The sequence below is a fragment of the Tachysurus fulvidraco genome, chromosome 8, assembly GCF_022655615.1.
Source record: "Tachysurus fulvidraco isolate hzauxx_2018 chromosome 8, HZAU_PFXX_2.0, whole genome shotgun sequence".
Classification (NCBI taxonomy): domain Eukaryota; kingdom Metazoa; phylum Chordata; class Actinopteri; order Siluriformes; family Bagridae; genus Tachysurus; species Tachysurus fulvidraco.
Genome location: NC_062525.1, coordinates 20,063,819 through 20,084,685, shown reverse-complemented (window position 1 = coordinate 20,084,685; position 20,867 = coordinate 20,063,819). Strand labels below are relative to the sequence as shown.

The following is a 20,867-nucleotide window of genomic DNA, read 5'->3' as shown; positions in this document are numbered from 1 at the left end:
CATGATAACCTACTTAAATTGTCCATACAGGGATTATAATCTTTTCTTCCTATACAAGGACTATTTACTGTTGTAAATCCAAATATCAAAATAATCATTGATCTCAATTTTTTTTTAAATCTTATAGATTTCTTCAATAATAAAATCTTCACTATGCTTTCCTTTAGGAGGAAAAGGTCCAATTTTATTGGTTCAGAACCATCTTTCTTTCTTAAATATGCATATGCAAATTGTTTATTCAAATTTGTATCATCAGAATGTACTTTTTCTATCAAAATACCTTGCTATAAATTCCGTTTCATTTTCATTAAAACTGTAAATATTTTTATAATTTAGATCACTAAAGATTATGTGTTTAAAAAAGTTTAAAACATTTTGAATTTCACATGCTATAGTCATATTAATTTCTTTTCTATCAAAATACCTTGCTATACAATTTATTTCATTTTCATTAAAGCTGTAAATATATATAAAATTTACTTCACTAGATTATGTCTTGAAAAGGGTTTAAACATTTTGTATTTTACATTCTATAATCACGTAAGATGTTAACATAACTTTGAACATTTTCTTCTCCTGGTCATTTGAAGATGTATGTTCTCCTCTGTTCAGACTGAGTTTGAAAAAAAAACATAGAAAACAACAACAAAAAATGATTCTTTATAAATGTGTAGCCAGAGCAGTACTTAAACATGAAAATACAACACAATTCATAGATTAGTGAACACAATTCATTGGATCACAGGTTTCCTTTTGCAGGGGACGTAAACAAAAGGCAGCAGTTCTAGTCTGTAAGTGTACACAAGGCCTTGCCCACTTTCTGCTTTGGATAAATACAAAACATGGACCACAGTGTAGCTTGTCCCAGGAAAAACTTTAAGAAAACTGACAGAATTTTTGTTCAAAGAGTTACTGTTGGGCCTATGCAGACTATTTTGTGCAAAAACAAAATGTATGTTCCTGTTGATGACATTTGTTGTTACTTCTGGGGTTTGTTAATGTTTGGGGGTTTTTTCATGTTCCCTTTGTTGAACATGTTTATGCCTGTCTTTAAAAAACCAGAGCTCAAGAGACAGGTGGTTATTAGAGAAAAAGGGAGACAGAGCTATATTGTGTAGGGATTATGTAATGTGTCTGTCTGTGTTTTCCCCTTGTTTCTGTCTGCCGTCTCTCCCTGATGTTAATTGTTGACCCCCGCCCACCTATCTGTTACCATGGACACTAATTACATTCATTCTCTTCCCCAGGTGTTTTGTCTTAGTCCGTCTGTCTCTGTTTTGTGATTGGTTCTCGTTCTTTATATAGACTCTGTCTGTTCACTTCAATGTTGTTGGTCGTTTTTGGTGTTGGTGTGTGCATGTCCATGTTCCCCGTTTCCCGTTTGTTCCGCGTTGCCTGCCTGTTTGTTTGTGTCTTGTTTAGTAAAAACCTTTAAAACTGCATTTGGATCCTCACTCGCCTGTGTCTCACCGTGTCACATCGTGACAGATTACAGTATGTTTGTGACCGATCATATTACAGTTTTTTTCAGTTGCTATCAAGCATTGTTCAATACTGAATACTGTTCAATACATTGTTCAATACTATGTATTTTCAGCACATTTTTCTAATGCTAACACACTGCATTCAAAATGATTAAAAACACATTCAAAACAGAATGATGGCAAATTCCAAGCATTTATGCAGTAAATATTTTATAATATTCTCAATTTTATAGCCCAAAAAAAAAAAATCATTACAAGCTAATTGCAATTTAAAAAAAGTTGTGATTTACTGTAGGATCCAAAGATTGCCCACAAGAGGAGGGGAGAGGGAGAATCTGTTCTGATGCACAAGAAATTGCCATTGTGGAAAATGCCAACAAATGCAATAAAACTGCGGGAAATTAAGGAGAGAGTGCTGGTAGAAAATGGCACTTTTGAAAATGTGAATATGGTCAGCACAACAACAATTGCCAGAGTCCTAGAGAAACATAAAATAAGGATGAAGCAACTGTACACTGTACCCTTTAAGAGAAACAGTGAATGTGTGAAAGAACTCCTGTTCAGAAGATGTCTGTTCAGTAACCAAACTGGGTACATACACATTGATGCATAATGTCAATTACTGTGAAACTGTTTGCAATTTAGAGGGTAATGGAGCTGGAAGTCAGACGAACTCCACATACTTTTATCTTTGTGGATGAAGCTGGATTCAACCTGGGAAAAACATGACGGAGGAGTAGAAATTTAATGGGACAGAGAGCGACTGTGGAGGTCCCAAAGGGGAGCTAACACCACGATGTGTGCAGCAATGTCCAATGAAGGTTTGCTGTTACACAAACCACTCATTGGCAGCTACAATACAGAGAGGCTCATTCCATTTCTAAACGACCTACATATTCGACTTGTGCCAGCAGAGGAGAGAAGCCAAAGGGCTTCAAACTCCCCTTCCTTCATTGTTGTGTGGGATAATGTGGCATTCCACCACTCTGCATCCCAGGATGTCCATATTATACCTGCCTCCATACTCCCCTTTCTTAAACCCCAATAGAGGAGTTTTTATTCGTGTGGTGGTGGAAAATGATGTTGATGAGAACTTGTGGCCAAATGCAAGAGAGAGAGCAGACTAGAACCATCACTGTAATTTACTACAATGAACACATTGAACTACACATGTTACAGTAATGCGTAGAATGTATTTTATTTATTCTTTTGTTATTATCATTGCAGCCCTGGAGCTTTTTCACTCTTTTTTCACCTTTTGGTTATAATTTTCAAGTAATATATTCATATAAATAATTTAATTTTGTTTAATGTCTGATTCGTTTGTGTTACAAATGCTTTCAATAAAGTACAATTGTGTTACAGTATTCTATATGAAGAACTGATTTATGTGGAAAATCATTGAAACTTTAGTGTTGTGAATGAAATGTGTGTTTTCTGAATGAGAATTGTTGCCAGTGTTATGTTGATCTGAGTTAGTTTTGTAGGTGAGATGAACTGTTTGGCACACATTCATGCTGGTAATGTAGACTGTGTGAAGAGTTTTGAAAATGTGGTTTCGGTAGTGAACAATGTTTATTAGCAACTGAAAAAAACTGTAAATATGAACAAACATCTCTCTCTGAGAGTGATGTATAAATTACGTGAGAGCGGTTGGGGTCTTGCCAATTTTTTCGCCGCTAAGTATTGCTCTGTACAAGACATTTCAGTCATTTTGCACATATTTTACAATATCTCAGCCATTTTGCACATACTATACAATATTTCAGTCATTTGCTGTTTTTGCACAATTCTATATATTATCTCAAGGCTGCTAAGAAACTGTGTTCATTCTAATGTTACTGCACGAAATATTGTTTGAACATTCAGTATATACACTGGTCAATCGGTGCTGTTTCTCTTACTGTTTATTGTCTATGTGTATTGTATTGTATGTGTATTGTATTTTTTTGTACTTTTTGTATTGTCTTGTAACTTTTTGTCTGCACAGTGTTTGTCCTGCACTGTCTCTTCTCTCTTGTTTGTCTTGTCCTGCAATGTTTGCACCAAGTTGCACAGTTGCACTTTATGTGGCTAAGACTACTTACACGTCCTTAGCCCTGTCTCTGTTTTATGTAGCACCATAGTCCTGGAGAAACGTTGTCACATTTTGCTGTGTACTGCAACAGCTATATATGGTTGAAATGACAAATAAAGCTTCATGACTTGATATTTGTTTACAAACATACAGTTTTCCTGTTTATTTAGAAAAGATTATATGATGAATATGTCCCTCTGATCCACGCTAATCATTTAAACCACTAGATTATTATTAATATATTTAATCTAGCCCCAGGTGTTGCAAGCCAATGACTAAGAGGCTAAGCTCCCCCATCATGCACCTGAAGCTCTACCGTTACCTTAGAAAGGCCCAGAAGAGGCAGTTGAAGAGCATAAGGGAAATTTATAATATATTTATGTATAATATAATTATATATACTTATTATATAATATATATTACCGCTCTGAGACTCAATCGAAATTTTTCCTGTCTAACTCTTTTGGATATAAATCTATATATATTACCTCAGAGCTTTACGTGGTCTGATACATATTACCACACTACTCTGGCCCAGACTTTGTCCACACACCAATAGCAGTGTGCACAGGTGTCGCGTGTTGTGCTAATTACAGCTACGTGACCGAGAGCCTATAAAGTGCACAGGTGTCGCGTGTTGTGCTAATTGCAGCTACGTGACCGAGAGCCTATAAAGTGCACAGGTGTCGCGTGTTGTGCTAATTGCAGCTACATGACCGATAGCCTATAAAGAGACTGAAAGGCACCTGCAATGTTACAATATGTCTAATATTAATCTTTAACTTTTTGTACTTCATGCTTTGAGACTATGTTCATTGTTTGAAGCACTATACAAATAAAATGTAATTGAATAAAAAATAGTGCAACAGAAAGCAACAATAAGATCATGCCTCCTTTTTCTATCTTGGAAGGAAACTGATCCAGATTTATCAGTAAGAAATAATGCAAGAATGCATGTTGGGGTAACGGGATGCAACACCAAAGCTGATAAATGACAATGTGACTGAGATCGCTTAAAGCCAAGACCTCCTGACCAATCAGATTTGAGCACTTAAGCCGCTCTGTGGAATAAAACATTTTATGTCAAATTATAACAATGAAGATGTTATTAATCAATCAAATAATGACAGTGGTGTGTGTGAGTTTATATATAGAAACAGTAGTAGACATTAAAGAAACAATAAATCACAAAAGAACAAATTAGCATTAGCGAGATTTATTTCAATTATATTCCAATTATTCATCATTAGCCAAATTCAAGATTTGATCCAAATCAAACTGGAAAAACACCAGATTAGGATAAAGGCCCTGGATGTGTTTTAAAGCAGATGTAACTACATGTCTGTTTAGTTTTTCATCTACACTTAGAGTCCACCAGCTCTTAAACTCCTTTGCAATCTTATTAAACTCTTCATCAAAGCTCTCCATCATCTTTTCTCTCATCATCTTTTCTGTTTCTGATCCTGTCTGATGCCACTTGCTGTATGTCATTTCTAAGGGTGAATATTCAGATGCAATGTTCTTTATCATATTACTGGCTGCTTTAAATTTGAATTCTGTAATATTGAATTAACATGAAATTAATGATCAGGATTCCAGTTTCTAAAAGGGGTTGTTCCTTGTGGGTTTTTTTTCTGTGGGAAACGGGTTCAAATGGCTCTTTGAGTGTGTAAGGTTGCCGACCCCTGCCCTAGACGGTCTCCTTCACTTCCACTAAATAGTCGTACAGTGAAGCCTTGTGTTAGCATCATGAGATTATTGTTTCCTAATGACGTACATAAAAAGAAGACTCCATTGAAGTCTTGCGCTATCCTAAGAAGTGTGGTCCTTCTTGGACAGAAGAGTGAGAGATTGTTGATGATTGTTAGTTGCACTCATTCTCAAGGGCACCTGAACTCAGAAAACAGCTTCCTAACACTGAAGCAATCCTTACAACTCACCAGCATCTTCATCACCACAATGTTTCATGGAAGTTGTTCTGTTTACTTAAGCATGACCACCACTCAAAGTGACGACAACTGTTGATGCTGCTATGAATGATGTCTGCCACAATCATCCAGGCTTGATGAAGCCGTGAGGTAATAACTATTTATAGCTGCTATATAATAGATAACAGGAATTAACCCAGGGTTCACTGTACATGGGTTTTTAAGTGTTTTTTTTCTATACATTTAATGAATGAAAATTACTGTACATATATCTGAATGTACTAGTATTATGAGATGTTACTGTAAGTCACTGTCAACACAGGCGGTGTTTATCAGGATAAAAAGCCAGGCAAAAATGCAGGTATAGCAATTTAATTCAATTCAATTCAATTCAAGTTTATTTGTATAGCGCTTTTTACAATTGATATTGTCTCAAAGCAGCTTTACAGAACATAAACATAGAACAAAAGTTTAATATAAAGAATAATATAAAGATTAATAGAAGACAAAATTCAAGATTAATATTAGATCAATTTAGTTCAGAATGTACAGTATATGTATTTATCCCCAATGAGCAAGTCTGAGGTGACTCAGGCAGCAGTGGCAAGGAAAAACTCCCTTATACCCCTTTTCCACCAAGGCAGTTTGAGTGTGGTTCGGAGCCAGAGTCGTATACAGTGACGTCAGACTCGCATGGAAAGGCAAACCGGTTCAGTTAGAAGGTTCGCCAGTGGAAACAGCTACGAACCAACACTAGCTCTGAACAAGCACTCGGTTCTTTCTGGTGGAAAGGGGGCATTAGTTGGAAGGAAGAAACCTTGAGAGGAACCAGACTCAAAGGGGAACCCATCCTCATATGGGTGACAAATCAAAAAATCAATCAAATTGTATTTGTCACATACATACTGTACAGGGAAATGCAGTGAACGACATATGACATGGAGTGAAATGCTTTTTGCAACTGTCCAGAATATAAGCATAAAAAAGGAATGCAATTTAGGATAAAAAAAACAGTCATACATGTACAGTGAGTACATCAGGGGGCTCAGAACACAACCCTGGGGGGTGTGACACTAGAGGGTGTGATTATAAATATACTGTACAGTCTGACAAATGTTGTATCGATGTATAGTATCACAGAGTCCAAATGGAGCTGGTAGATCTCTAGATGCCTCAGGATTCTCAGAGTCGGCCTCATCTCAGCGGAGGTCCAATATCTTCATTGCACGGAAGATGCTGGTACAATTTCTGGATGCCTTGTGATGAGTAGAAAGAAAGAAGCAGAGGAGAGAGATTAACATATCTGCTGTTCATGATATTTGTAAGTCTGATGTAAGAGTGCACAATATTATGGGATGTATTATGTGTACGCCTGACTAAAGAGATGAGTTTTTAATCTACCAGATAAAAATCTACTTCGTTGCTGACTATCAGGAAGACTATTCCAATGCAAAAGATGTATTGATGCAAAAGCTCACATGGAGTTCACTTCTCCTCTTTAGTATCGCAGAGTCCAACTGGAGCTGGTAGATCTCTAGATGCCTCAGGGTTCTCAGAGTCGGCCTCATCTCAGCGGAGGTCCAAAATCTTCATCGCACAGAAGACAATCAGATCTGGTACAATTTCTGGATGCTTCGGGATGGGTAGAAAGAAAGAAGCAGTGGAGAGAAATTAACGTAGCTGCTGTTCATGATATTTGCAAGTCTGGTGTAATAGTGCACAATATTATGGGATGTATTATGTGTACGCCTGACTAAAGAGATGAGTTTTTAATCTACATTTAAACTGGGAAAGTGTGTCTGAGCCCCGAACACTATCAGGAAGACTATTCCAAAGTTGATGCAAAAGATGCATTGATGCAAAAGCTCACATGTAGTTTACTTCTCCTCTTTAGTATTGCAGAGTAGGATTTATTTATACAATGACAAGGTAACAAAGACAGGAAACAATGAGAAAAAAAAAAGGAAAAAACATAACTGGACAAGAAATAAGATCAAAACTCAAAACTATGTTAAAAACATATATTTATGCGGCGTATGTGCATTTGACTGTTAGGGTTTGCCATAAGGCATATATATTAACATTAATGGGGGAGTAAGGATTACTGACGGCAATTTAGCCAAATACAAAGTATTTAAGTATTTAGTATTTGTATTTAATTTCCATTTATTAATTTGTGTGTGTGTGTGTGTGTGTGTGTGAGAGTGAGTGAGAGAGAGAGAGAGAGAGAGAGAGAGAGAGAGAGAGAGAGAGAGAGAGAGATGACCATAGAAAATACCCTCTCTAATGAATATGTTTTTTTTTCATTGGTTGTTGCGTTAAATCTTACCCATATACAATAGTGGTATTTTCTGATTGGCTATTGTGTAGTCTCCTTTTTTTGATTGGCTGATAAGTGTCAGGCTTGACTAAGAACTCCGGGGGGATGTGTTTGATTCCTGCCCGGTTCCATAAAGACAGCAATGATACATTTTGGGCGCTGCAGCTTATTAAATATATGACAAACAGTCAAAACGTTTCTCTGCATGAGAAATACTATGTGTAGCGGGAGAGTATGACAAAAGCCCGAAATGCGTGACTGTCACTCTCAATGCATGACACTTGACAGCCCTGTATGTATGTATATATATATATAGTACAGACCAAAAGTTTGGACACATCTTCTCATTCAAAGAGTTTTCTTTATTTTCATGACTATGAAAATTGTAGATTCACACTGAAGGGATCAAAACTATGAATTAACACATGTGGAATTATATACATAACAAAAAAGTGTGAAAAAAAAAATGACCTCAAACACACCTCCAGGCTGTGTAAGGGCTATTTGACCATGAAGTAGAGTGATGGGGTGCTGCGCCAGATGACCTGGTCTCCACAGTCACCAAACCTGAACCCAATGGAGATGGTTTGGTGTGAGCTGGACCGCAGAGTGAAGGCAATGAACTAAATGTTCTCTTTGAATGAGAAGGTGTGTCCAAACTTTTGGTCTGTACTGTATCTATATATATATATATATATATATATATATATATATATATATATATATATATATATATATATATATATATATATACTGAACATAATTATATACAATTATACAAACCATTAAAATATATTTATTAAAAGCTATAAAATCTATTTTTAACATCTTTAAATAATAATAATAATTTAAATAATTACTGCAAGTTTGTGTACAATGCCTCAATAAGTAGTAGTAGTATTAGTGCACATAAGCTAATGAGACAAACACAGGGTAGTTAATACTGTACCCTGGACACACACTATTAGGACACTCTTCTAAAGTAATTTCTCCCATTTTTGACAACTCAGCATTAGTGAGTAAATTAGCATTAGCGAGATTTATTCCAATTATATTCTAATTATTCCTCATTAGCAAAATTCAAGATTTGCTCCAAATCAACCTGGAAAAACTCTAGATTAGGATAAAGACCCTGGATGTGTTTAAAAACGGATGGGAGTACATGTCTGTTTAGATTTTCATCTACACTTAGAGTCCACCATATCTTAAACTCCTCTGTAATCTTATTGAACTCTTCATCAGAGCTCTCCATCATCTCTTTTCTCAGTGTGGACTCGAACTTTACTGATGTTTCTGATCCTGTCTGATGCCACTCGCTGTATGTCATTTCTAAGCATGAATATTCAGAAATAATGTTCTTTATTATATTACTGGCTGCTTTAAATTTGAATTCTGTAATATTGAATTTAACCTGTAATTGATGATCAGGATTCCAGTTTCTAAATTCTTCCAGATTTTTAATAAATTTATACATGTCTTTGCCAAAGATATAATATTTTGAGAAACCGATGTAGATTTTAATGTTATGATTTTTTGCATAATTGATAAAATTATACAAACAGGGATGATGAGATTCAGGGGAATGAGATTTTTTACCTAAACAAGGACTATTTGTTGTGTATATCCAAACTTCAGAAATATTTTTCCTTTCCTTAAGTTTTTTAATTAAGAGATCCTCACTGTGTTTTTTACGCTTTCGACCAAAGGGACCGATTAATTCAATCTCATTGGTCATACATTCTTCTTCTTTTGTTTCAGTAATTAAATCACATTGCACATTATTTACTTCATTGTTTGTCTTTTTTAAAATACCAAATGCTTGTTGATTATATTTGTTTTCCATTAAAGACTTGAGAGTTGGTTCAAAGAGTTGAAGATTTTGTTTGAGAATTTGCAAAAATGTATCTTTTAAAACTTTTCTATCACTTAATGGTTTATTAGAATTATTTTTCGTAAAATCTAAAACCCCTTCATCATATTTTATATTATGTTTTAATGTTGGTTTATTAAAATTCTTTTTAATTAAATCTAAAACATCTTTATCAGGCGTATTAGTATAGGTTACATAACCATCTTCATTGATGAAATTCCACATGTCATTCTTCTGGCCTTTGGTTCTTTCTGGGTTTGTTGTTGGAGCAGTTCTGTATGAACACAAAAGGTTTTGTTCTTAATAATTAGGCAGCCAGGTCAGACAGACACAGACAGACACAGACAGACAGACACAGACAGACAGACACAGACAGACAGACAGACAGACACAGACAGACAGACACAGACAGACAGACACAGACAGACAGACAGACAGACAGACAGACAGACAGAGACACACACACACACACGCATTGAAATTAATTTCGCTATGTAAACAGCTTAATCTATGTAAACACCATAATAATAATAATAATAAAAATAATAATAATAATAATAATAATAATAATAATAATAATAATAATAATAATATAATTATGATAAAGATAATCATCATAATTTTAAGATACTAAGATAAACATATAAATTTAATATAATAATTCGAGCTTACGGTGGTGTTGGACCGCCCTCTGCTGGTAAAGAATTGGAACAATGTTCCACAGAATCCTGATTCAGAAATAGGAATAGAACAAAACATGTCTATAAATTTAAATAACTTTTTTCTCCCCCCTTTCCCCTTCAATTCCCCATCCCACACTCCCCTTACTTCACCCCCACCCTCCTCTCTCTCTCTCTCTCTCTCTCTCTCTCTCTCTCTCTCTCTCTCTCTCTCTCTCTCTCTCTCTCTCTCTCTCTATCTCTCCTCCACAATCTCTTTTCTTGTTTGTGTTAACTTTCAGTTTCAAGCCACTTTTTATAACAGTTATTTTTTTGTGTTATACCCTGAACATAAGAGGCCACTTTGTTCATAACACATAAACACAGACAAACACACACACACACACAAACACAGACATACACACATTCACGCACGCACACACACACACACACACACGCACGCACGCACACACACACACACACACACACACACACACACACACACACACACACACACACACACACACACACACACACACACACACACACACACAGTTTAAAGAGTTACAGCTTACGATTTGGTGTGTTTCTTTTGCCCCAGATGGAGGGCATAACATACTTAAAATAATATCCCAGATTTCCATCTTCTGGTGATCTGAACATATATGTTCTCCTCTGGTCAGGTGACTGAGTTTGAAACAAAAATAGAAACTACAAGACTTACATTAATTCTTCTGGACAGTAAGAGGAGGGGGTCCGGTGTGATAGATCAGGTTGTTGGACCTGTTACAAACAAAGAAATGTAAAAATAGAGAAATTTCTCTCTATTTCTCTTTTTCTGCCAATTATCTTACAGTTTTAGTACAACAATGGTTTCAGAAGGAAACAAAAAAACAAAATAATCTAAAAAAATATTAAAATATATCAACTACAAATCTGTATTTATTTATTTATTTTGAATTAGCCTTCATTGAAATTATTGTCCACAACACACACACACACTCACACACAGACACAGACACAGACACACACACACACACACACACACACACACACACACACACACACACACACACACACACACACATACACACACACTCACACTTACAGTACACACACACACACATGCACACACACAGACACACACACACACACACACACACCTACCTTCACACACACACACGCACACGCACATGCACACACACTTTGGTGTGTTTATTTAAAATAATATCCAAGATTACCATCTTCTGGTGATCTGAACATATATGTTCTCCTCTGGTCAGGTGACTGAGTTTGAAACAAAAATAGAAACTACAACAAAAAATGATTCTTTATAAACGTGTAGCCAGAGCAGAACTACAAAACATGAAAATACAACACAATTCATAGATTAGTGAACACAAACACACTAAATTACTGACTTCAATTGTATATTCATTGCATTATATTTTCATATCTAATGTATGCAAAATACCAGACACATCATATGTCAGATGTAGCTTACCACAGTAGAAAAAATACAAAACATACACTTTTCAAGCCTCTGCAAATAAAATTGTGACATTTTGTAACTTAAATGTATAATTTAAAAAATCTGCTTAGTTTAGTTCAGTGCTTATTTTGAACCTCTTCTAAACAATCTGAGAGCTAAGCTAAAAGGTTTCAGTCCCTGGCTGTCAAACCCCTTCTATCTGCCAGCCTATGCTAATGATATTGTAATAATGGTTGGTGAGAAGAGAGATGAAGATACATTAAAATGTGTTTCGATAGACTTTGGAACAATATCCTCAGCTAAAATATACTGGAAAAATGTGAGGTTCTCTTAGTTGGTCAGTGGTCATGTGATGTGAATTTAAAACTAAAATATCACTGGTCACAGGTTTCTTTTTGTGGGAACTGTGAACAAACGGCATCGGTTCTGGTCTGTAAGTGTACAAGGCCTTGCACACTTTCCTCTTTGGATAAATACAAAACACTACGTGGAACACAGTGCAGCTTGTCCCAGGAAAAACTTAAAGAAAACTGACTGAATTTTTGTTCAAGGAGTTACTGGTGGGCCTATGCAGACTATTTTGTGCCAAAGGCAGGATGCTGCTTGATTGTTAATTATAAGTGTGCGCCCCCTATAGTACATTTTGGGTGCCAGCGACTTCCAGTTACCTAGGCTTCCTTTTATTTTTTTTAACTGTTTCTTCCCAGTTCTTTTGTACAAATGAGTCATTTCCCAGTAACACATCTAGATATTTAAAACCTTCTCTTTTCTTAAACAGTCCCCCCTGAGAGTTTTGACACTTTTAAAATGGTCTATTATAAATATCCTAAGATATTTGAGCTATATCGTGTAGGGATTATGTATGTAGCCAATCATTAAATATGAACAAACATCTCTCTCTGAGATTGATGTGTAAATTGCGAGAGCGGTTGAGGTCTTGTTAATTTTTTTCACCACTAAGTATTGCTCTGTATAAGGGTGTCTGCTAAATGCTGTAAATGTAGATGTAATTGTACATCTCTTACTTCTTAACCTGTATTTCTCAAACCATTGCCACATTCTTGCCGTGTGGCAGGGAGCCTGATCCTGGTGAAAGAGGCCACTGCCATTAAGCAACAGCAAAAAAAGTGCTTTACTTGGTTTACTTAACCTGTTATCGCACACGAACGATTGGACGAAATTGTATACAAAACAAAAAGTGATACAGCTCCCACATACTTTAACACACAGGGGTGAGCCTGGTCTCATTGGAAAGAAGTGATTCTCTAGTTTCAGATACAAGTGTCAGATTGATTCTAGGCCTTACTGACACAAAGTTACAGAGGATAGAATGGAAAATTTTGATTTTCGCCTGAGGTTTTTAATTTATCTTATTTCTCTGGAACATGTTAGGTAACATTTAACACCTGAGGGTCATAGCCACATGTCTTGGCTTTCACCAAAAAAAAAAAATCAAGTCAAAAGTCCCAAAAATGGCTTCAATAAAACTATTTTTCTACGGACATGTCCATCCGGTCATGTGTTTCTTGTTTACTTGTTTACTGTATAACGTTGAATTAAAAGACTGCATGCTCAGTTTAAATGGCCAAAAACAAACACAGCCTCTCTCTCTACTATTCTGTTGTGTAAAGAGGCCTGTAACCTGACACCCTGAGCTGTGAGAGTGTGAAAAGTTCAAGGATTGCGCAATAAACCCATCGCGCACGATTTTCGCGCAAAAGCCAGCATTAGAGAGGCGGGTTGTGGCATACCGTTGGAATCGTCTCCTTATTGGCTAAAGAGCTGTATAGGTCCCGGCCAATTTCATTGCTATTGGAAGGAGTAATTGTCAGTCAAGGGAGGGTTCCCAAAAATGATGTCTGACCTCATTGGCTTCTCAGCCGTCTATCTCTGCAATACAAGCACCGATTGGCTTAAGTGAGGGCTTGTTTGATTCGTTACGCCCTGGGCTATAAATATGACGTAAATTTAGAATTTTTGAATACCCCAATGAGAAGTTAGTGCCGAAACAAAGATGGTGGCGCACCACTGTTTCCAATTTTTCGGAATATTTGCGGCGCGACCAAAGCGTTTTGGATTAAAAGGCTTACAGATTTCAGTTCCTTGGACCTGTGTGGATTTTTGTGGAATATTTGTTTTGGAATATATTACCCCAGTGAAGAAAGGGATGCGTCTAAAGGTAAGGAAAAACTGGTCTAGCGCCACCTAGGTCAGTTTTCTCCCAAAAATTTTTTCTAAGAGTATGACGGCTATGAATCATATTATGCTTTGTGCGTGGGCTTAAAAAAATATTGAGAGTATAAACTTTACTAGAAACAAAATTTTTTTTTCGTGTTTTTAGAGGATTTAATGCTTAAAAGTTACAATGAAATTATGCAGCTTCAGCCCCTAGCGGTAGTGTTCCACAGGTGGAACGGTGTTCAATAACAACAAGGTTTCACTTGATGTCTAATATATCCCACCCAATGATAGGTGGCATTAATAATGAGTGAAGAATATAAAGATAAATGTTATGTTATTATGCGTGACTAATAGTAATACATACTTTGTGACTAGCCATTTACATCCTTACAAAAATTCTGATGGTAGTTATGGTAATTTATTATTATTGCAAATAAATTATTTTTATGATAGTTTTTGTCTTATTTTCTGTCAGGAATTGGGCATTGATTGGGAATTGATATTATGCTCATTTTCTTAGATCTGCATTGGATATAAGAGTTCCGGTTTTGCCAAGTACTACATCGAAAGTTGTCACACTCTTGTTTAGTAATTACCATACACAGAATTTCTCTCTCCTATGTTTTTTGTTCTTACAGTATGTTGTGGGATAAAATTTTCTATTGCTTATTTTTTTCACACTGTTTTCAAGCTGTTTTAAAAATATGTTCCAAAATAAGTTGTTTGAAATTATAAAAAAATTTAAAGGTTTCTTTTTTTTTTTTTTTTTTTTAAAATACAGTATTTGCAGTTTGCATTTACAGCAAGGTACTGAAATGTGTAAGTTCAGCAATTGTGTCCTTATTTACAGTAGTAATCTGTTTTAAAAATAAAAAAGCTTTACGAATACAATTTGTCTGAATAATTATTTACCACTAAATTGCAGTGATTAATACAAACTCACATCAACTGTATATCAAATTACAGTAAAGTACTGTAGAAAAAATGAGTGAAAACTACATTGTAATGTACTTTACAGTGTGTCTGAGTGAGCTTTCTACCAAAAACACATTATTCACTCTAATTCTAGCAATGAAGGTGTCCTGAATATCAGGATTCTTCTAATCACTTCATACTGAAATTAATAAAACAAAAAAGAAGGTATTGTTATAAACGTATTTAACTTTTCTCCAAATTAAAATGATCTAGTCAGTGTGTGTGTGTGTGTGTGTGTGTGTGTGTGTGTGTGTGTGAGACTTACATTAATTCCCCTGTATATTCTTCGGGACAGGAAGAGGAGGTCAGGTGTGGTAGATCAGGTTGGTGGACCTGATTCAAACAAAGAAATATAGAGACAGTTTTTCCACACATTAAAACTCTCTATCTTTCTCTTTTTCGGCCAATCATCTTACAGTTTTAGTACAACAATGGTTTCAGAAGGGAACAAAAAACAAAACAGCCTAAAAAAATATTAAAATATATCTGTATAAATTATGTACAAATTTAGTAAATTTGCTGCAAATTTATGCCAAAAGTTATGCCAAAACATTGTAGAAAGTGGATTGAAAGTGCTAGTTTAAGTTAGGTATACCTTCCTCAGTAGGTACATCTAACCTTCCTCAGTATCTAACCTTCATCGGTAGGTACATCCAACCGTCCTCGGTACATCTAACTAGTCATCATGAGTTCGTTTAAAGTTAAAAAGCGGGTTGAGTGAACTTTAAGAAACGAGTAGGAAGAACTACAGCCCTGAAGTTCGGTAAACTCAAAAAAGCTTTGCAGCAAATTACCTCAACTTAATTTTCTTCTTTTAATGTACAGCTTTAAATCTTCTATTCAAACTTCTTCCACAAATTCCTGTATGGCATTCACATTAAAAATCAAACACAGAGATTGCAAACCATACCGTAAACACAATAAAAAAGACTAGGGTATTAAAAAATATTTATTTTACAATCCTGCCAAAGCAACACATTTTCTGTCAACATTAACTGCAAAAATTGGACTCAGATATAGTTCCACTCCAGTCATCAAAATAAAATAAATAATTAAAAATAAAAAATATATAAAATTGTTATAAAATAAAAGGCAAAAAAGGCAAACTTGTAATGCCTTTAAAATGCTGGAGTAAACCAACACAAATGCTTTTAAACTGTTGAAGAAAATACAAAAAAAAAAAAATGCTTTTAAAGTGCTGGAGTAAAAAAAGAAAAATGTTCTCAAAGTGCCAGAATAACAATCTTAAAATGCTGCAGCAATAAACAAGCAGAGTTTCAACACATGTGCTAGAGCAATCAAGCATTACAACTGTTGTAACATGAAAGTCATAAAACCTTACACTAAAACTCAAAACTGACTTTGGCATTTGTTGTTACAAAACAAACAGGAACAAATCAGAACTTTCACTTTTGATTAGCCATATGAACTGCAGCTACTTCAACTTTAACAATTTGTTTTTGAAGGCCTGACTCTTGCAGAGCACTGGGGGTCAAGGCCAATAAACACTTTCTGAATAGTTTCAAAAGTGTATTTTAGTTCTTTAGGATAGCTAATGTTGATGGCATAAATCAATCCAAATAGGAGAGCAACAGCTGTGGGAAGTCTTGCACATTATCCAGCACAACTTGCTCCTCTACAACTACAGACAGGCACCTTACATTTGGGTTTGAATGGATGGTGGCAACGTCATCTTTAATGACAGTTAAGACCCCCATCTTCATCCCTTTTGTATGAGTGTCTTCTGGGTCTGTGTCCTGAAGTAAAAAGCAGCATAAAAGCAGGTGCTCGCCCCACCTGCCTCGCTGTTTGCCTTGGCTCCCCTCACCTACTTCGCCGTGGTCCTTGCTCCCCTCGCCTGCCTTCGTTGTGGTCCTTGCTCCCCTCGCCTGCCTTCGCTGTGGTCCTTGCTACCCTCGCCTGCCTTCGCCGTGGTCCTTGCTCCTGTCACCTGCCTTTATTGTGGTCCTTGCCCCCATCTACCTCGCCATGTGCCACCCCCCACCCCCCCGACGTTGTCGGTATTTGGCGCTTTGGGAGCCGCGCCTCAAAGGGGGTACTGTCAGGGATCAGCCCGGACTTTCGGCCATGTGTGTTTGTTATTGTTCCTTGTCACATGTCTGCTCTGCCTTCGTCTGCTCCTCCCTGTCACCACACCTGTTCCATATTGTGTCATCATTGTCTGTTGTATAAATGTGAGCCCATTCATTGGTTACGTTAATCCTTGGTTACCTTACCCTAGTCATTGTTAAGTGTCGTCGTTTGTATTATTTTAGTCCTCATCATTTTACTGTATTTGTCTTTATCATTTATTAAACCCCATCCTTTTGAACTATCCTGTGTACGGGTCCATCTCCTTCCTTCCCTGGTTGTGACAATTATAACCCATAATTTATTTAATTCTGCTTTTACCACAAAGAGATTTTTATATTGTTTGAGATAGGTCAACCAAAAATCACACATGCTGTGATTTTCCATTGTTTTCTTGGATATACACCCTGTTGCCAAAAGTATTGGGACACCTCCCTTCTAATGAACAGGTTTGACTACTTTACTAATTTCCATGAGTACAAAACTTAATGTTTAAGCATATAAGAAATGACTGATTCAGTCAGTATGGAAGAACTTGACTTTTCTGCAGAAGGCAAAGGCTTAATCCCAGCTGAATACAGTACCTCTGGTGGGAATATAAATGCAGACCTTGAGCCCAAAACATCACCAAACACCAATGTCTTGTACTTATGGACAAAAGTTTGTGGGACACACCCTTCTTTAGAACAGGAAAGAAAAAAAAGGCACTTCCAAAACTGTGGCAACAAAGATGAAAATATAATTAATGTATTTACAAATTGTATTTCCATCTTTGTTGCAACAGTTTTGGAAGTGTCTAAATTGACTACCCATATGTACAAGTCATTAGTGTTTGGTTTGAGGTTTTGGCTCAAGGTCTGCATTTAAAGTCACATCAAAGGTGTTCAGCTGTTATTAGGACTTGGCTTTATGCAGACCAGTCAAGTTCTTCCACACTGGCCGAATCAATCAATTCTTTTTGAACCTTTCCTTATACACAGAGGCATTTTCATGTTAGAAGAGAAAAGGGGCCCGTAAAAATGGTAACAAACATTAGAAGCACACAATTCCATAGAATATCATTATATGCTTATACATTAAGATTTGTACTCATGGAAATTACTAAAGTAGTCAAACCTTTCCTTAAAGGGGATTTTCCCAATATTTTCGGCAATATAGTGTAACACTTTTTTAAATTTGTGCTGTCAGACTCATTTCTCATAAGTATTCAACCAGGATTATACAATAAATGCCTTTTTGCCAACACTTTGCCTGCTCCATTCTACTCTTTCCCCTGCTGTTTAGCTTATAGAACAGTTAGCAGGTTAGTTTCGGACACCAGACAAAACTGTTTTCTCTTTACACGATCTGTACCTCAGGTATGAGAGTATATGCTGATAACAGGCTGATAAAACACTTACCAGGCAAGTCTTCAGGAAGTTTCCAGAATTTTCCCTCATAAACAAAGGTAGACCTTCGAGAGCTGTAGCTTTTCTTTGAGCAAGCACATCAGAAGCCTGAAAAACACAGAAAGGGTTTTATGCTTGTTATATTCAACCAAAAGCTTAGGGCTTACACCTTTTAAGGGGCCAGTATTATGCTCATTCACAGGGGACACTAAGGCTCTCGCCCCCTATTGCAGGTTTTTCGCCTACATGACCTACCCAACAAAAAGTGGTACCCCCCACATACTTTGACACACAGGGGTGAGCCTGGTCTCATTGGAAAGAAGAGATTCTCTAGTTTCAGATACAAGTGTCAGCTAGGCCTTACTGGCACAAAGTTACAGAGGCTAGAATGGCTAGAATGGTTTTGATTTCCGCCTGAGTTGTTTACCTGATAAACTGATTAATCTTATTTCTCTGGAACATGTTAGGAACCAAATAACAAGTGAGGGTCATAGCCACATGTCTTGGCTTTCACCAAAAAAAAATTCAAGTCAAAAGTCCCAAAAATGGCTTCAATAAAACTATTTTTCTACGGACATGTCCGTCCAGTCATGTGTTTCTTGTGTACTTGTTTACTGTATAACTTTAAATTAAAAGACTGCATGCTCAGTTTAAAAGGCCTAAAACAAACAGAGCCTCTCTGTCTACAAGTCTGCTGTGAAAAAAGGCCTGTAACCTGACACCCTGAGCTGTGAGAGTGTGAAAAAGTCGAGGATTGCGCAATAAATCCTTTGCGCAACTTTTATGTGCAGCTTGAGGCCTCGGAGACGTGGCATGTTGCATACCGTTGGAATCGCTAAGGAGCTGTAGAGGTCCCGGCCCATTTCATTGCTATTGGAAGGAGCAATTTTCAGTCAAAGGAGGGTTCCCACAAATGATGTAAAGACATCATTGGCTTCTCAGCCGTCTATCTCTGCAATACAACGTGTGTAGTGTAATTTTTGAAACCCCCAATGAGAAGTTAGAGCCGAAAAACAAGATGGTGGCGCACTACTGTCTCCAGTTTTCGGAACACAAACGGAATATTTGCAAGGCGACCAAAGTGTTTTGGATTAAAAGGCTTACAGATTCCAGTTCCTTGGACCTTTGGGGATTTTTGTGAAGTTGGGACATTTGTTTTGGAAAATATTACCCCAGTGAAGAAAGGGAAGCATCAAAAGGTAAGGGAACAACTGGTCTAGCGCCACCTAGGTCAGTTTACTACAAATTTTGTTTCAAATAGTATGACGGCTATGAATCATATTATGCTTTGTGTGTGGGCTTAAAAAAATATTGAGAGTATAAGCTTTACTAGAAAAATAAGTTTAACCATATATTTAGAGGATTTAATGCTTAATGCTTTCTGGCTCATCCCCTAGTGGTCATTTTGACTTCGAGCCGTAAAGCTGCTAAATAATTACTTTGTCAAGTTGGTCTAGGAGGGTCTTCATTTCATCTCCATAGGTTCCACCACATGATCGGCACAACATGATCATCTTTGGTGCATATTCATCCAAAGAAGACAAAAGGGTACTTTTCAAGTTGGCTTGTGCAATTCTGTAAAACTCGGCACAGACCTTAAAACATACACACACACACACACGCACACACACACACACACACGCACGCACACACACACACACACACACACACACACACACACACACACAGTGAACAGTAAAAATTAAGACTACACAAGTTAATTTAATCTTTACATAAATATATAATCTCAAATACATAAACTCACCTGATCTTCCAAAAACAGTGCTGGCCATTGTTTTAGGACTTCAGCCACAAGAGGTTCTTCACTAACTATCTCGTTCCTTCTCAGAGAGAATGTCAGTTCCATTTTGGAGTCAACAATTGCCATGCTGAAATGTTTCTTCTTCATTTTCTCTTGTAGTACATATTTTTCCTTCTGTAAGGAACAATCTGTCTGCCCTTCTGGGTTGTCTGGGAGGAAGTTTACCTCACATCTCTTTGCTTTCTTTAAACATCTAGAGTCATTGTTCACTTTTTTTTGGTTCACAGTGACTTCAGTGCAACCTGCCGTTCGTAGTTTCTGGAGGTAGTTCCCAGCGTTATATTTGATGCTCATTGTCCAGCTGTGATAACCTGTTCCTGAGCTTGGGTCCTTCAGACATGGATACTTTTCAATTAGTGCAGCTGACACAGACTCCAACTTTTTATAGTTTGGATAAGCTTTGAATGAAAATATTGCCTGAGCTATGCTATCCAGGATGTCCATTTTCATTTCTCTTGGTACTGTGAGCAGTGTTCCAACTTCTTTAAAATTGTCATTCCCTTTCTCAAGCCGCAACTCAACATCATAAGAGAACTTGTTCATCGGAAAATGAAATGGCCACCAAGACATTTCATGCTGT

The 20,867-nt window shown here is 36.6% G+C and overlaps 1 long non-coding RNA gene across 1 annotated transcript; it reads right to left on the bottom strand.

The window, feature by feature from the left end:
- Positions 1–8,676: 8,676 nt before the first annotated feature.
- LOC125145362 lies at positions 8,677–20,000 on the bottom strand. Its single transcript, XR_007143740.1, has 3 exons — positions 19,905–20,000; positions 18,478–18,573; positions 8,677–9,953 (listed from the first exon to the last, which is right to left on the bottom strand). It is a non-coding gene; the product is annotated as an uncharacterized LOC125145362 (long non-coding RNA).
- Positions 20,001–20,867: the final 867 nt, after the last annotated feature.